Below are 19642 nucleotides of genomic sequence, written 5' to 3'. Positions count from 1 at the left end.
AAGATTCTAAGTTGGACTACTCTAACTACATCATCAAAAGAATAATTAATAATTCAAGAGTTTATTTCATTGTCAACAATTAATAATTTGTCATCTTTCTTTTACCCTTTAGGTCAGCAATAAATTAAGAACTTTTTGCATCATGACGTCCTCCTTGCCCTTCACGACCATGCCTTCTGTTCTTTCCTTCATTTCCTATAATGAATATGTTAAAATTTTAAAATGTTCAAAAACCTTAATCTAAAATATAAAAAAATACATATATAGAATAAAGTAAAACAAAAAACACAAGATGCATAACAAATATCTTACCTAGGTCTTCTACTAAAGAAACAATCAATCCGGCCTTGGGGAACTGATGGTCGCTCTTGTATATCTGCATTAGTTCTACTAGCTTTGTTGGATTAATTTGTATCCTCTTCAACCTTATTTGTACGTGTGATTATAAGAGGCAATGGAGCTTTTGGTTGTTTATCTTTGGTTTTGAATTTGAAAATAGTGCGTGATTATTGTGCACTATCATCCAAATCTCTTCAATGCATGTCCTCTAATCTCAACGTATTTTCTTATACAATAGGAACTTTTGAATTGATATCTCATTTTCGACTAGGTCCTTTGTAGTGATTATTGTACCTTTTTATAGCAAAAATACAAAATATGAATGCTAACAAATAATCAATGATAGATAAATATTTTATAATATAGCAACACAAAAGTACAACACTTTAATTATACATGTCTATCAATCAAAAATTAGAATGAATATACACCAAGGTATCAGCACGATCTTCATTGAGCCTATTTCTTTTAACATTATGAATATAGTTATAGGTGCTCCACACTCTTTCTACCGAAGATGTACTAATAGGTTGAGATAAAACCTTAATAGTTAATACTCTCAACTCGAGTGTATCACCACCATAAAAACGCCACCAATTAAGGATTGTCATTATAGGATTCAATGGATCTATTTTTGTTGCATTCCGGCTAAATCTTCTACTTCTTGATGCAAAAGCCATAAATTGTGACCTATAAAGTGTAGAGAGTTCTTCATTTCCAGCAGATATGACTTCAAGCGCGAGCATTGCACTATCTAAGATATCATTGTCCTTTTTTACAGAAAAAAAAATGTTTAACTATAACAAGAAAATGCAAATAAAATAATTAAATCATTAAATTTTAAACTTTATTAAATAAATAGAATAAAATTTTTACAAGGAGAAACTCGTTTGACCCCTCCTGGTGCTGGGATCTTGAGATACTCTGACTCGTAATATTTTGGAGTAAGCATGTGACTAGACTATGGAGAGGCACATTCATTATATCCCATTTATTTGAGACAATCTTATGGTTTTTTTTATACAAATCTGGTTGTCCTTTTAGATTGTTTTTTATCTTTCTTAACATGTTGTTCATGCCTTCATGCACTTCACCAATTATAGGACATTCCTGATCACAAAATTTAATCATCTTGTAGATGGGTTTTGTAATCATTAATGCTAAACGAACAGAATTTCAATATTCTTCATCAAGAACAATTGTTTCTGTTGTAACAGTCCTCATTTTATAGTCTCATCCAGTGTTGTGAAAAGCGTTGAGGCGTAGCGAGGCGCTCCACCAAAATCTGAGGCGAGGCGTAAGCCTCGAGGCGCAAAGCGTAGGCCTCAAAAAAAAATTAAACTTAAAAAAAACTATAAAAATTATCTAAAATTATAAATAAATAAGAAATGCTTTATTGATGAAGCGCCAACCAACACGAAATAAAAAATCTCAAATAAATACGAAAAAAAATATGAGATTAACATGTAAAAGTAACATTAATGCAACAACTTGATCTATATAAGTATCTAATTGCATAAATATGAGCATTCATTCAATAAAAAACTATTAACAACAAAATGCATATTAGCACTAACAACATCATGTCATAATTAAAAAATGCATGTTAACATTAACAACCAAATGTTAATGTATTTGTCCAGAATTCTTCAAAATGAGAGTGTTAACATTCACAATTACAACTGAAAGTCCCAAAAAACATATAAATGGCCAATAGCTCTATGATATGAATTAGGGCCTAGGCTCTTGTTGTGTCTCGTCATCATCAATATTTAAGTCTTCAATATCATCATCTGAAGAATCCATATAAATAGGTTTTTCTTCATCTTCATTCTCTGACTCTTCATCATCTACACTTTCTTCATCCACGTCCTCAATTACTTCTTTTGCTTTTCTTTTTCCTTCAATAAAAAAATATGTATTAAATATTTATGTTATGTAATTAAAAAAATGCATTTATATTCATAGCTAGGTAAAAGGAATATAACTTTACTTCGATCTCTTGAAGACATGTCTTGCCTAGAACCACTTTGTGAAACATGAGGTGAAGTGACTTTTTCAATAGGCACATGCTCAATGGCATTTATGTCGAAGTTCGGATCCAACCATGAATCCTCCAACCAATTGGGATCACTTGGCAACACTGGATCTTCCTTCTCCACAATCTACTCATCGTCTGAGTCTATATGATCTAGACATATAGGGTCTTTGGTAGCCCTCCTCTTCATATTTCTCTCTCTTAATTTCATATTGTACATTACAAAAACCAATGCATTCATCTTCTCTTATTCAAGTCTATTCCTTCGTTTTGTATGCACCTATAATTTCAAATCATTGATAATCAAATATAAGATAATTAAACATATAAAAATGTATTTCAAAAATAAAATACAAAGTCACAAACCAATGAGAAAGTACCCCAATTCCTCTCACAGCCCGATGCACTGCATGTCAAACTTAAAATTTGAATTGCAAAATTCATCAACTCAGGATTTTCGTGACCAAATGAACTCCACCAATCAGCTGCATTCAAATAAAATAATAAAAAAATGATAAAAACATTAAGAATGTCATAATTAACAAAAACATAAAAAAAATATTGACAAATAACAACATAATTGCAAACTTACCAGGACTTTTTAATTTTCTTGTTGTAATAGTTGCCTCTCTGCCAAACAAGCCCTTTGCCTTTTTAAATGCATCGATTTGTGTTGTAATTTTCAACCGAATATTTGCATCAGAAACTAATTTTTCAACACAATCATAAAAGTCACTCATAACTTCTCCATCAGGGTTAAAGTTGTCAGCATAATGAAAATGTGGATTTAAATAATAGGCAGCATGCAAAGGCTTATGAAGTTGCAAGTCCCATCGTCTATCAATGATATCCCAAATAGGTTTATATTTTCTTTGGACATTGTCAAGGTTTGAAGCAATTTCCTCATTCGCTCTATCCATTGCCTCATACAAAAATCCCATAGCAGGTTTGTCTGCATCAACGAATTGCAACACTTTGACGAGAGGTAGTGTAGCTTTAATTGCATATGATATGGCTGCCCAAAACTTATTATCATTAAGAACAATACAAGAAATGTTTTAGCATCAGATTTCTTATAGTAATTAGATGTTCTAAAATTTGAAGATAAGAACATCGACTTTAACTCTTTCTTATAACATCTAATACTATGAAGTGTAATATATGTTGTGGCAAAACGAGTGACGGCTGGAGACAGAAGTTCTTTCTTCTTTGTGAATTTTCTCATTAAATTTAATACTCATGCATGACTATAAATGTATCTTGTAATTTTTTTTTCCTTTTCCACTGTATCTTTAAAAATTGATATCTTTTCAATATCTTCTAACATAAGATCCAAGCAGTGGGCTGCACATGGTGTCCAAAAAACATGTTTTTCCTGCTGTTAACATATTTCCAGCTGCCACATAATTTGGTGCATTATCTGTAATGAATTGCACCACATTACTTTCACCAACTTCTTTAACAACTTCTTCAAACAACTGACACAAATTTGCACCAGTTTTTTCCATGTCGCTGATGTCAACAGACTTCAAAAATACTGTCCCAGATGAGTTGTTCACAAGAAAATTAATTAAGTTTCTTCCTTTCCCATTTGTCCAACCATCTGCCATAATACTGCAACCAACCTTTGGCCACTCTTTTTTGAACTCTTTCAAAATTTCATGAGTACAAGCTACCTCGTCCTTCAAAATCTAAGTTCTGATCTCATGATAAGAAGGTGGTTTGAACCCTCGCCCATAATTTACAATAGCTTCTACCATTGCACCAAAATATGGACTGTTGCAAAGATTAAATGATAAGGCATTTGCATAAAAAAATCTAACAATGGCACAACATACATTTTTTCTTTCATCCCTTTTGAAAGCAGTGTTTATTGTGGTTTGTCGTGCTTCTTTGTTCACAAAAAGGTCCATAGGACCAGCTGCACTTGTTTTTGCATCACTGCCTGATCCACTAGCTTCTCTATTCACATTATCGTCGGTTGATGATCCAAAATAAACACTTCTCCCGATATCCAACTTGCTTTGCTCTAACTCTTCTTTCTTTAGCCTCTGATCCTTTAGATGATTCTGAAAAAATCTTTTCACGTCAGGTGGAACCGCTTTGCACATGCTTACACCATGCTTTGTGCCAGCTAAGTGATGTTTTAGCCTATAGATGCCTCCTGTAGTCTGTTTATGACAGTAATTGCAAATTACATGTCCTACGAGTTTGGGATCTTTAGTAGGATTTGGAACTTTAACTCCATGACCTCATCCTACATCTTTTGTCATTGTTCAAACTGCAAAAATACATAACACAAAATATATATTAACATCATGCATTCTGTTGACCACATTACATGAAAACAAATGCAAAATAGACAATCTTGGTGTATAAGCTATATACGAATCCTAGAAAAAAACATAATTGACGAGAAAAAAATAATAAATATAATTAGGTCAGTTTTTTAATTGGGTCTCAAAGTTCATTCAATAATGCACACTTATAGCCACACACACACATAGTAGAGATAGAGTGGAGGTGGTTTGGATCCCAGACTTCTTCTCAAAAACAAAAAGAAAACACCAACCAACTCCAAGGCACTCCAAACAAATTTTGCATCGATTGAAATGAATACCATCACAAAAAAGCACCAACAAAAGACAAAAAATATCCTTAAAAACACAAATAAAACACCAACGAAATTTGTCTTCCTTTTTTTCGAAGAAAGAAGAGCATGTTAAACCAACAAAATAACCATCCCTAGAATTCAACAAGAAGGTATATCAAGAACTTCTCCGGAGATCAACCCCAAGAAATTGTGAAAATGCCGAAAAAAAAAAACATATATTGAATATGCTAAACAGAGGTCACCATTATGTTTGAATATTTCAGATGCTTAACATAAGAAAGGGGGAATATATGGAAAATTCCCAATCAGAGGTCACCATTATGTTTGAATATTTCAGATGCTTAACATAAGAAAGGGGGAATATATGGAAAATTCCCAATCAGAGGACTGAGATCTTTTGATTCCAGCAATTCGACAGGGATAAAAAATACATATTTTAATGAAACTTAAAATATCTGAATCAGATGAGTTCACACAAATCAACACCAAAAAAAAAGATGAAACTTAATAAAAAGAGGAACCCACTAATTCTAATGAACGAAATCAGTCAACAGGGAAAGAAAACATACCAATTGCATTTAAAGATAAAAATGGTATCATTTCATTCATATTTAGATGCAAAATAACATAAAAACAAAGGAACATATTGTTCAGAAACAAACACATCTATGTATAAATCACGAAAAGCAACTAGAAAGAAAGACAGAGAAACAAAATAAAAAACGAAAAGGGTAGAAGAAAACCCAGAAAATCGTTTTAGAAGAAAAATGCTTTGGAGTTTCAGGCACACTGATACAGAACATTTGATTAAGTAATGCATGCAATAAGTGATAAGATATTTAGAGTATGAGCAAAAATTGCACCCACGGGAAACATAAAAGGTCCCTTGCTAAAATTCCTTACACACACCAATTTATCAGAATTTCAATTGTGTGTTCTCGTGAATTAAAGAAGAAAACTAGCACGAAATTTATCAATATAAGAAATTCAAGGAATGACACCACAAATCTACAATTGCAACATAGTAAATAAAAACCAAATCAATGCATGCTTAAACAATTCAGGACATCGCATATTTGATTGCATACCAAGAAATCATCATCGCTACAGTTATCCAAATAAAATTAGAAAAGGTCGTATATCCAAAGAGAGTTTCGCCTCGTGAAGCAGTATAAAGGCATTAATTAATAAACAAAAAAAAACATGCAAAGGTTTCATAATTCCAATTCATGAAAACCAACACATCTTATCCGAAAAAGGAAAACAAGGGACCGCACGATCGATCTATACATGATAGATTTTAGGAGCATCAATCTAATCACCAACAAAAAACAGAAAAAGGAAAAAACACCGATGAGGCGACGACTAATCCCAATCAAATCTTACTCCAAACAATCAATAAACCACAAAGTTGATGATGAGAATAATAGGAATAATAATAAGAAGATGATGAAGAAGAAAGAGCAGGAGGAGAAGGGATTTTCGCACCTCGACGCCTTTCCCCTTAAGAAGAAGTTCCTGAAGGAAAACGATGATCGGCGACGGGTGGTGGCCGGCGACAGCAGTGGCGGCGGCGAGTGGTCGCACGGCGATGGCTGTGGGTCGTCGATCCCTTCTCAGCAGAGGCGATGATCGGCGACGGGTGGTGGCCGGCGGCGAGTGGTGGCCGGCGATAGCAGTGGCTGTGGACGAGAGGGGACGGAGTGGAGAGAGAAGGGGCGAGGGTTTTCCCTCGCCCCGAAGCGCCTGTGTCTTTTTTAAAGACACAGATTCTCAATCTTTCGAGAATACGGGCCCGGATCCGGGTCGAACTCAGGTCTGGGCCATCCGATTTTTAATGCGCGCCTCACTTTGAGGCGCGCCTCACCTCAAGGCGTACGCCTCAAGGCGCATGAGGCGTACGCCTTGAGGCTGTTGCGCTTTTTAAGTGCACCTCAAGGCGAAAAGGGCCTCGCCTCGAGGCGAGGCGCGCTTTTTGCGCCTTGAGGCGCGTTTTTAACAACACTGGTCTCATCAGTACATGATTGCTTTCACTCACTCCATCTATCTGATATGACTGTAAGCCTCAAGCTCTCCCTCACATCAAGCAAGCGCTTCAGAGTAGTATAATGTGAAGCAAACCTTGTTTTTGTAATCTTTATTAGATTCAATTTTTTATTACTTCTAAATATTGCTAATGCTTTCGAATGATTGATGATATACTTCATAATTTCTTTACTTTGCAAATATGTCTCTCTCAACCAATGAAACTCATGTGTCAAATCCTTGAAGATCAAATTAAGTGTGTGCACAACACAAGGTGACCAAAAAATGTACTTATACGTTCGTTTCAATTCTTCACCAGCTAACTTGCAATTTGCTGCATTGCCTGTAATCACTTGCACTGCATTAGAAGGCCCCACAATTTTAAATTCAGTCTTTAAAAACTCGACAATATTTGCAGCTGACTATTGTATATTAGAAAAGTTGCTCGAATATAAGAACATCGAGCCAAAACAATTTGATGCAAATATATTTATCAGGTGTTTGTTCTTTATATTTGTTCAATCGTCTGAGACAATAGAAACTCCAAGCTCCTCAAACTTTTCTCGAAATTTACTTAACTCCTTGTAAACACACTCTTTCTCACTGTTAAGCAATGTTGCTCAAGTTTTTTCATATAATGAGGGTTTATATCTAGGCACTTTACTAACTACATATATCATCTCTTCCCAATATGGTGATCGAAGCACATTGAAAGGTATGCTATTTGCACACAAAAAACTGATAATTTTATGATTTACATGATCTCTTTCTACCTTTTTAAAGATATCGGGAATATCAATTGTGTTTCAGCTTCCACTAGAAGATGTAGTCATACTAGTAAGCTTCGGTTTATCAATTCTTGATCTCTTCAACTCAAATGCACTTGATGAAAATTTCACTCGTCGAACTTGCCACTTAATTTTTCTTGCCAATTCTGTATTTTTTGCAACTACAGGACAAAAGACATTATGAACACTTTGTCCCTTTGGAGCTCCCATGAAATGTGCAAAAAGTCGAGTATATGACCCATGATAAATATTTGTGCAGTGCCTGCACATAAAAACCTTTGTGTCATAACACTGTTGTTTTATGCATGCTAAGTGGTTCTACTTCTGGGTCATCTTCATCATAGTAGTCATCTAAGTCGTATTTTTCTTCATCTTCCTTATCAAAATAATTTTTTTCTTCAAACTGATATGGACAATCAAACCCCCTGCTCTTTCTGACATTGTCATTCCCAACAGCACTAGACGACATGCTTTAAATTGCAAAATGAATCATCATTGTCATCATAATTGTCGAGATCATAGTTTGTGATGGTCATTAATGAAGCAAAGAACAGGCAAATATACCTGCATCATAAAAGTATATGCATCAATCTAAAACACTTTAAAAAAGCTATTATTAACAACAAAGGATGGAGAGGGAAGAACACAAATCATTACTCTCATAATTTACCAATTACTAAAATAAAAAAAAATAAGCATCATTCAAGGAGATGAAAGATCTATGATTCTATAATATATTGTGATGAACAGACCAAATTAAAAAGAAAAAGAAAAAAAGAAAGGAAGTTCTTTCAAAAGTTTGCATTTATGAAAAAATGTTAAAGAAAGACAACATAACAATGAAGAAAGACAAAATTCATATTGGCCGACTATTTCTAGCAATAATGGTATTTATTTAAAATTTTAAACAACTAGCTGCAACATACTATCAGTATCAACTATTGTCATCCGTTTGCTGAATTTTGGCTTTTTGGCTATTAGGCTTCCAATTCATTTATTGTGCTGCTTATATGATATGAAGATTATGTGTTGTATCCACTAGAGATGCACAATGGATATGATATGCCCGAGCTTAGGTTGGACCGTTGGAGTTGGCTCGTTTAAGGTTGCCCCACTCTTCTGATAGAGTAAATGAGCGGAGCGGCCCGAGCCTGGGTGTGCCCAGGCTCGATATATCAAAGAATTCATGCTTAATAGGGATGATGAGCTCAATCAGGCTCAATTAGCAAATTTAAGCTCATAAATATACCAGAGAGAATTGTTTTCTTGCATAAATGACAAAAAACTAACTCTTAATAATGAGATCCTTGGTGTACAGTATACACAATATTCAAAATGGGATTTGCAATAATCAAAATGAAAAGAATAAAAACCTTGGTATACACAGAATATTCAGAATCTTTAATGGGACAGAATAGACTCTTAGACAAAGAGCATATATGGTAAAAGTGCTAAGTGGTTGTGGATACTGATGCTAATCATAACTTCTGTAAAGAAGAATTTGGAAAAACCGACTATACTATGTAACGGGCAAACAATGTTAACAATTAACAGAGACATAATACTACATAATTTTGCACTTGATATGCTAGTTAAGATTGCCAAAAGAATTGTGTCGATAAATTTCGTGCAAATAAATGATGCTTGATATGATATGGGAATGGGGTTAGTAACGTTAGACAAATTAGGTCCATAATATTCAGAATAAACAAAACCTCGGTATACACTATACACACATGCAAATAATCCCAGACCTCACGGATGCAACTCATACTGCTTAAAATGGATAGCCAGACCTCATGGATGTAAATAATCCCACGACCCAGACCTCACAGATGCAACTCATAGTGCAAATAATCCAAGACCTTACGGATGCACCTCAATGGATAGCCAAATAACCTAACTCGGCTGGGCCGAGTGGGTATTCCGTGGGAGATAGCGTGAGTTGTGAGATGGAGAGATAGAGAGAGTGAGAGGAGAGTAACATACCTGAAAATCCTCATAGTCGGTCAGTGGAGGTCGTCGGACGTCAGTCAAGGTCGCCGAAAGTTCCGGAGGTCGCAGGTAGGTGGCCAAATCTTGAGAGAGAGAGAGAGGGAGGAGGAGTCAGATGAAGCGTGAAAAACATAACCCTAAACCCCCCTTTCGAGTTTTGTTTTTCATAAGTTTTTCAAAATCTCTATTTTGCCCTCAGTAAAAAAAAAAATCTTTTAATTTTTTTTGATAAAAAAGGTTAAAAAAAAGGTAAACTTGTCCATCAAGTAAATCGTCCCCTTTCAAGGAAAACACGCTTCCTGATTTATTCATGTGCTTTCCCGTGCATTTTGGAAGCACCGCATTTCTCGCTTCCGAAGCGCATTTATAAGCGCTTTTGGTAACTCTGTAAAAACCTACTTGTGTGATAGAATCGTTATGTAACTTGAGTTGTTGAGAAAAACAAAGAATTAAAATGACATTTTATACCTCAAACAGTATTTAAGATGAGCTGAATGTAATAACTCAAACATCGCGTGACTTTTTGTTGATGGCTGACATGTTTTTTCGTAGATTGCGCGAGACTTTCATGGCATCAAATAACAATTTCCCAGCTAAACTTTCCCTGAACAACCTACTCATGTCCCATGCCTTGGGCATGTTTGGTTCCATCACATGAGAATCATTCTCTCATTTTCAGATGGCCCCAAATCTCATTATCAACCAAATATGAGATTTGCGGCTCACGTGATCATGTCAACCCGTGAGATTTTGAATCTCACTGGTTGAGTTGTGATTTCACACCTGCATTTCACGGGTTTTGTAAAAAAATCAAAGGTGAATGTTGGTGTCCTCCCCCCCCCCCCTAAACAACGTTCGTCTCCCTCATCTTATCTTCTTTCCTATATGAATAAAAAGAGCTCGAAAGAGGGGGAAGGCAGAAGCAACCAAACTCGGTCAAAAACCCAAGCCGTCGAAAAAAAAAAGCTCGTCGGAGGAAGGAAAAGCTTGCCGAAAAAAGAAAGATTGTCAAAAAAAATCAAGTGGTATTCTTTTTTTTTCTTTGCTGTTGAAGGGGGAAGGTGTGGGAGGAGGGGGGGTGCTCCATTAGCCACTTGGTGTTGAGGGGGAGGAGCTCGTTGGAATGGATTCCAGAGATCTCCATTAGCCATAGTCAGATGTGAGGCATGGCGTGGCTGCCTAGGGGGGAGAGCTCACCAGAATGGATTCTGATGAGCTCCATTAGCCCTCCCTGTGACTGAACTTGTGCTCTCGCTCATGAGATTCTATTTCAATCTTCTTCTTTTTTTGCTTTGGTTCCTTGCAAAGCACAGTGATGAGAGGAGCTCGTTTTGATTAATTTTGATGAGCTCCATTAGCCCTCCCTACGACTGAACGTAGGCTCTCGCTTGCGAGCCCCTTTTTCATTTTTTCTTTTTTGCTTTGGTTCCTTGCGAAGTACACTGAAGGGAGGAGCTTGCTAGAATCAATTTCAGTGAGCTCCATCACCTTCCCTACGACTGAAAAATGGGTTCTTGCTTGTAAGACTCTCTTTCATTCTTTTTTTCTTGCTTTGGTTCCTTGTGAAGCACAGTGAAGGAGGGAGCTCGCCAAAATAGATTCTGGTGAACTCCATCACCTTCCCTAAATCCATGGTCCATGACTCATTAAATCTATGTACAAGTCCATTAAATCCAATCCATGATCCACTAATCCAAAAATTCCATTGATACAATCCATGGTCTATTATCCATTAGATCCAATCCATGGTCATTAAATAAAAAAAACACTGATCCAATCTATAGACTGTTAGATCCAATCCATGATCTATGTATAATATGAGAAAATGAATCTGTGTCAACTTGCCAAACAAAAAAAATGAATCTCATACAAATGAGATCCCTTTCTTCAAACCAAAAAAAACATGAGAGAGAACATTCACCATTCAACATTACCAAAATACATCTAACAGAAAATTGGATGAGAGAGAAACATAAGAGTAAGACAGTCACAATTTAGATGGTAACTGTGCACAGTTCATAGTATAAGCCGATCAAACCCCCCTCTTTACTATGTAATTGAAGAGCCAGATACACATCAGACATGACCCGTTGGCGAAGCCTTCCGAAATCGAATTTGATGCTCCTAAAGAAGATGTTGTTTCTTTCAGTCCAGATCACCCACCATGCTGAAAACAACCATACCCACCACAATAATCTCCATTTTTTTTTTGTGTTGTGAAATCATGGGACTAAGCAAGAGGTCCAGAATAATGAAACTCGAACGAGTTTGAACAGACGGTGCACCCCCAAGTTTGAAAGAATAAGTTTAGAACGATCGGGCAGAGCCAAAATAGGTGAGTCATGTCCTCTACTGCCTTCTCACAAAGAACACACATGCTGGAAAATTAAATCCTCCATTTTCTGACATTAATTTGGGTTTGAACACGATCTAGAGCCACTAGTCATGCCAAAGCTTTTGCCCTTGGAGCGGGCCCCTTACCCCACATACAATCAGTGGGAAACTAGTCCATCCCAGATGGCAACAAGGAATGGTAAACTTACTTAATGAAAAACCTATCTTCGCTCGCCATTGCTCAGTGAAGCCACGGGCGGCCATGGACCGGCCTAAGATTCCTGCCACTGAAGGACCAAAGTGTCTACCACCACTCTAGCTAGAGGGACGAATGACACACTAAACTGGGCGTTGAAAGAAAGGAGTCAGGTAGGCTACCATATTTTTGCTTAACAAACGTAGCCCAAGGAGATTGAGATGTGAAAGCTACCCAGGCCCACTTCAAGACTAAACTGATGCTCCTCTTTCTCAGAGCCAGAATCACCAAGCTGCCTCGCTGCCTCGAGAGAACGATCTGTTGCCAAGAAACAAGCAGGTACTTTTTGTGAGACACGTTCCCAGACCAATGGAAGTGCGAAAGCAAACGATTAATCGTTTGTTCTATTGTCATTGGTATAATGGACATGCTCATACGAAACTCTGGTAATCTGGCCAAAATATGACGAATTAGTATCACTCGTCCTGCAAAAGATAAATATCAGGCCTTTTAAGACTGCAATCTCTCTTGCACCCGCTTTATAGTAAACATCTAAGATGAAGTTCCCACTGGCTGCAGTGAGTGCAATGATAGACCCAAGAAATTAACAAGAAGGTCGGATATTGAGCAGTTGAAGATCCTTGCAGCGGCCGATTGTAGAAGAGGGTCAACATTGAGTAAGACCAGAGCGCACTTACTCTCGTTTAGGCGAAGCCCTGAAATTGTAGAAAATACTTTAATAATGAAGCACAACCTGGACATTTGATTAACATTCGCTTGACCAAATATTATAGTATCATCTGCATATTGAATTGTGTGACCAACAAAATCAGGAATGCCCAAGAAATCCAAAAAGCCTGTTTGTTTTGCCCTTTTCACGAGAATAGGTAAACCATCTATCGTGATATTAAAAGGGACAGGGGCTAGGGGACAACCATGCCGCACACCTCTAGCCAACTTGAATTTTTCTCCTCTCAGTTTGTTGACGCAAACTAATGATACGGCTTTCGTGACCAACTCCTTAACACATGCTATAAACCGGCTGCCAAACCCCATGTTAGTTAGAGATTTAATCAGAAATCCCATGCCAGACTATCATAAGCCTTGTGAAAATTCAATTTTAGTAAGAAGTACGGTGCTCCAGTCGACTGTAAAGAGTGAAGAAGCTCAGTTGCACAAATAAAAGACCCTTGCAAACTTCAACCTGGAATAAAAGCCCCCTGGTTCGGAGAGACAAGTTGATCAATGACAACGCACAACCGATTAGCCAACACCTTAGATATAATGCAATACAGAGCACCCATCACCGAAATCGACCTGAAGTTGGATATATCTGACGTCCCTTGCCTCTTAGGAATTAAAGAGATTACTGTCACATGATATAGTTTAGGCAGCCTTGCATTACGATAGAATTCATCAAACAAGTGGAGCATGTCAATTTTAAAAATTGACCAAAAAGCTTTGAAGAAGTCAATGTTGAAACCATCAAGGCATGGGGCCTTCTATCCCAAAAGTCCGCTAATAGCATTAGAAATCTCAACTTTGGTGAATTGAGCTTGCAGAGGAACAGATTGGCTTGCCGCCAACCGCTTATAGCTCATATCGTTGATGACCCCCCTGACGCCTAAGTCGGCCAAATACAGTCTGGAGAAATAAGAAGTAATAGCTGGAAGGCAATTTTGCTGACCAAATTGGCATCCATTGTTCTCGACCGATAGTAATCGATTCTTACTATATTTATTTGATGTGTTCATGTGAAAAAATTTGTGTATTATCATCGCCATTAGCCAACCATGCAACTCTAGCCCTCAACTTTCATCTTAGCTCATCTTGTGCTCTCCGTTCTACAACGAGGGCAGAGAGGATGACGATACGCTCCTGCAACTGAAGCACTTGACTCTCTGGCACACCAATAAGATCGACTTAACATTGGGTCAGATAAGAGAGCTCAGCTTCCCACTGGCCAATGAACCTAAACTTGTTCAGGTTATTAAAGCTCATCCATCTCTTAATACATTGTCGAAGATGAAGAAGCTTTGCATGGATGAGGATGGCCGCCCTAGATCCCGTAGTCGGTTGAGCTCATGATTGTTTAACCAACTGTTGAAAGTCTGGCACATGAAGCCACCACTCCTCAAATAAGAACCTACGACACGCTTTGAAGCCAACCTCCCAAGAAACAGTCAGTTGTCCATGATCTGACATGGTCCGTGGCAATAGGCATGCAGAGACATCTGGGACTGCGTGAAATAGTTCTGGGGAGAGAAAAACATGATCAAGTATCTGCAAGCAAGGGCGAGACCTTATATTTGACCACGAGAATTGCTCCCCTACATGAGGTACCGAGTAAAGCTGGTTTCGTCAAACAAACTCCTGAAACCCCTTAATGGAGGGGTTGAGAAGAACCGGTAGACTAGAATCCTGCGTGGACAACAGACAATTGAAATCTCCTCCCAAACACTGAAGAGCTCCAAATATAACCAAAACTCAATCCAAATCAGCCGAGAGCATTGGTCGCGAGGCAAACATGATAGGGCCATAAACAAAGGTGAGAATGACATCTTGTAGCGACGACAACAAGTTTGCAGACAGAGGGATGGAAAAATGACCAATATCTACTATCATCATCTTAAGAGAAGCTTTCCAAAGAACCAGAATGCCCCCAGCAAACCCAACGACCGGTTTAAAAGCGTATGCCGCACCTCTCCATAAGTAAGATATCACTGATAACGGAATATCCTCCATTTTGGTTTCACAAATTGCAACGACGTGCGAACTTTCATACCTAATCCAATTAGCTAAAAACAAGCGCTTACCGGGACAATTCTTGTTCCTAATGTTCCAAATACACATCTTCATGACAAATAATCTGGCAGCACCCTAGTACGCCTTTGCCTGGTTGAGCGTCGAACTGAGCTGAAGCCATCTTCTTGAAGTTGGGCTTGCGAATGAGCCAATGATTTAGCTCTACGAAGACTATTTGTGTCCCTGGCCACCGATCGTGCCCGAGGAACAATCTGTTGCTGGATCAAAAAAAGCTGCCTAGGTGAAATCTGCACTCCTAGTGCCCGCGCAGCCTCGACGAAGGACATAGCCCATATGTCAAACATGTCATCAACCCCCTGCGACCCACCCCCCCGACCCTGAATTTGGGCAAGGTTGTGGATGCATGGGTTGCATGCAGGAGCCCCCCGAGTCCCTCTGACCAGATGCTCTGAGAACCTCCATGGGACATCCCCCGTCATGATCGGGCAGGTAGTCTGCCAAACATAGAAAGTGGGTTTGTTGCGGCATGCAAGGTGAAAATGAGACCATGCAGGTAAAACCCAAAAAACACGCCATGGCAGACCCCATGCACACCAGGATGCCTTCACATGGTAGGACTATCGTCAGAATATGAAGTGTAGAATCGACAGAACAAAGGATCCCACGATCATCAAAAAATGAGTGGGCGCAGGATCCATCATGGGTGATAAATGCAGCACAACTCTCGGAAGCAAGATCGTGTTGGCGGCCCAATAGTCGAAGAGGCAAACCGGATGAACGTATAGAGCCTGAAGAATTCTCAATGCAAGTGGACCCACACTCCATCTAGAGAACAGTCAGACTCATTAACTCGTCAGGGCAAATGTGATAGCTTGCCGGCTTAGAAGGACGCTTCTTGATGTCCGCTCTGGGATACAAGCGGTAGAACTTCGACGAACGTCCGTCCTCACGGAATAAACAAACAACACCAGATATCTTCAATGGTATCACCACAACAAAGCAGTGGATTAGCGACGACCACATTCCGTCGCTAACGGGCTTAGCGACGGATTAGCGACGACGAGGTGATGGTATGCTTACGTCGCGATTTTTTCGACGCTAACTGGCAACAAAATAAATTCGTCGCCAGATCCGTCGCTAATTGCGACGGAATAACGAGCGATGTATTTCGTCGCCAATCCGCCGGTACTAAATGGCGACCTCGGCTTGGCGACGAATTTACGTCTGTCGCTAAGCCGTCACTAGATTTATATGCATAGCGACAGATATTTTTGTCGCTAATCCATCGCAAACACGAAAAAAAATAAAAAAAATTTATTTGGAAATTAAATACCGAGAATGGTATAATTTATATTTCCTGTACAATTTATATTTCTTGTAAATAAAAAACAAACTACACCAAAAATTCCATATAAAAGGAATCTACAACAATTAATCGTTCCACCTTAAAATTAACAAGTTTAATTATTTATAATTCAACAATTACAATTAGGAAACAAAAATAACTAAAACTTCTTCAACACAGTTCTCTAATCATCGCCAAGATTTTGTGCGTCTTCTTGTTCATTGCCTTTATCTGTCCCTTCAGCTCCGCTACGCTGATTATCGCTAGCAACCTACACAAGAAAAGAACAATCAGTATTGATAAACAAAATATAATGAAATAAATTACACATTATATGTGATTCTATCATGTGCTCATATATGTTTTAAGGCAATAAAAAAACTTTATATGTGATTCTATCATGCTCATATATGCTCTAAGGCAAACAAAAAACTCTATATATAATTCTATCATGAATTATATGTGTTTTAAGGCATTAATAAAATTTTATATGTGATTATATCATGCTCAGATGAGTTTTAAGACAGCTAGAAAAACTCTATATGTGATTCTACCATGCTCATACGTGCTTTAACGCAGACAAAAAGTTATATATGTGATTCGATCATGCTCGTATGTGTGCTAAGATAGTCAAAAAATTAAATATGTGATTATAGCATGCTCATATGTATTATAAGGCAGACAGAAAAACTCTATATGTGATTCTATCATGCTCATATGTGCTCTAAGGCAGGCAAAAAACTCTATATGTGATTCTATCATAAATGATATATCTTCTAAGGCAGTAAAAAAACTCTATATGTGATTTTGGCATGCTTATATGTGTTTTAAGGTAGTCAAAAAAATGAATATGTGATTATAACATGCTCATATGTGTTCTCAGGTAGTAAAAAAACTGAATATGTGATTATAGCATGCTCATATGTGTTCTTAGATAGTCAAAAAAACTTTATATGTGATTCTATCATGCTCATATGTGCTCTAAGGCAGGCAAAAAACTCTATATGTGATTATAGCATGCTCATATATGCTCTAAGGCAGGCAAAAAACTCTATATGTGATTCTATCATAAATTATATGTGTTTTAAGGCATTAAATTTTTTTTATATGCGATTATATCATGCTGAGATGAGTTCTAAGGCAGTTAGAAAAACTCTATATATGATTCTACCATGCTCATATGTGCTTTAAGGCAGGCAAAAAGCTATATATGTGATTCGATCATGCTCGTATGTGTGCTAAGGCAGTCAAAAAATTGAATATGTGATTATAGCATGCTCATATGTATTTTAAGGCAGACATAAAAACTCTATATGTGATTCTATCATGCTCATATGTGCTCTAAGACAGGCAAAGCAAAAAACTTTATATATGATTCTATCATGCTCATATGTACTCTAAGGCAGGCAAAAAACTCTATATATGATTCTATCATGAATGATATATGTTCTAAGGCAGTAAAAAAAACTCTATATGTGATTTTGGCATGCTCATATGTGTTTTAAGGTAGTCAAAACACTAAATATGTGATTATAACATGCTCATATGTGTTCTCAGGCAGTCAAAAAACTGAATATGTGATTATAGCATGCTCATATGTGTTATTAGACAGTCAAAAAAACTTTATATGTGATTCTATCATGCTCATATGTGCTCTAAGGCAGGCAAAAAACTTTATATGTGATTATAGCATGCTCATATGTGCTCTAAGGCAAGCAAAAAACTCTATATGTGATTTTATCATGCTCATATGTGCTCTAAGGTAGGCAAAAAGTTATATATGTGATTCGATTATGCTCATATGTGTTCTAAGGTAGACAAAAAACTGAATATGTGATTATACCTGATAAGGACCTGCAATCGAAGATCCTCTATTCAGCACAAGATTGTTGATCTCTTCTCGGAGAAAGGGGGCGACGGTGTCATGGAAGTAGTCATTCATTGTGTCCTTAATGATCTGGCGTACATCATCACCGGAAAGAATAGGTTGCTGCTTTGAGCTTATGTTGGCGAAAGAAGTCTGTGAGTCGTAACTGGAATAAGCAATAACTGGTGAAGTGTTCAGATTACTCCCAAACCCGAACACGCGACCTTTTTTGGGTTCACCTGCTGCAGTCACCCATGCTGCAGGATCAAATGATAGATGCTGAGTAGCGTCATCGTATCACTTTACCATCTATTGCTCATATGTCTCCTACAAAATAATGTTTAAAGTATGCATTAATAATTAATGACAACATTATGATAACTTGCATATTGCAATGATTATTAATAGAATAAATACATATTGTTGTCGTTCTCACCTTCTCTGATACGAAGACTCCCATGATTTTCCGTTTATGTGTTTCAACAAACACATCCTTATATGGTACAATGCCTCCTTTTTCTGCTTCCTTCGAAGTTAAAGGACAAAAGATTTAGTTCACAAGTTTGCAACAATACTTATAAAATTAATATTATATATTAATGAGTTACCATTTTCTTTAGGTGGCTCCCAAATGTCTTAGATCCACCTGTGTGTAGATGGGCTTCGAACAGTTTTGCTCGATTTTGTGCAGCCTTCGCAGAGCGATTTCGAAATGCATCTCTCGCCCACTTATCGCACATTTCATCCCAATAATCTCTTCTGATAGTAATAGGGTCATGGCCCTTCCACTGTAGTGGATCATTTATTACGCCAGATGCTTTTTTTGCTGCAGTCTTCATATTGTGCAGCATGTCTGCAAATCGATTGACAGCCACCTTCTGCCATACCTTCCTTGCATCATTTTCTTCCACCGTAGTTGCGAAGCGATTCAAAGCCTACAAATATTTTCAGAAAGTTAGTTGACATTGCTTAAAAAAATTAAATATAAAACACATTAACTATGATGAACAACTGTATACCGTGAATGAGGACCACAATCTGTCTAACACCTCCTTTGGGTACTCTTTCCATTGAGCAACCGGTCCTGGTAGATGTTGAAGAAGTGAATTCTTAATCTCTCATACTACTTCTTGTGGCTCAAATCTCGTGTTGCACATGAATTAGTACACAATAAATATCAATATAAAATATTTATAAGATATGCAATAATTGAAAACGAAATACTTACGGTCGATTATCGATATACACTATTCGAATGAGTCTTCTTGTGCCAGACTTAGAAGACTCTGCTTCCTGTGTTGGCTCATGACTTGTGTGATCAACTGGTGTAGGTGG

The 19642-nt window shown here is 37.5% G+C and overlaps 1 long non-coding RNA gene across 1 annotated transcript; it reads right to left on the bottom strand.

Annotated features, from left to right (window-relative positions):
* Nucleotides 1-1907: 1907 nt before the first annotated feature.
* LOC149836298 (uncharacterized) lies at nucleotides 1908-2658 on the bottom strand. Its single transcript, XR_016432689.1, has 2 exons — nucleotides 2333-2658; nucleotides 1908-2240 (listed from the first exon to the last, which is right to left on the bottom strand). It is a non-coding gene; the product is annotated as an uncharacterized LOC149836298 (long non-coding RNA).
* Between the last annotated feature and the right edge of the window lie 16984 nt (nucleotides 2659-19642).

The sequence above is a fragment of the Nuphar pumila genome, chromosome 6, assembly GCF_984573655.1.
Source record: "Nuphar pumila chromosome 6, dmNupPumi1.hap1.1, whole genome shotgun sequence".
NCBI lineage: Eukaryota > Viridiplantae > Streptophyta > Magnoliopsida > Nymphaeales > Nymphaeaceae > Nuphar > Nuphar pumila.
The sequence above is the reverse complement of the archived record's forward strand: the minus strand, read 5'-3'. Positions and strand labels throughout refer to the sequence as shown.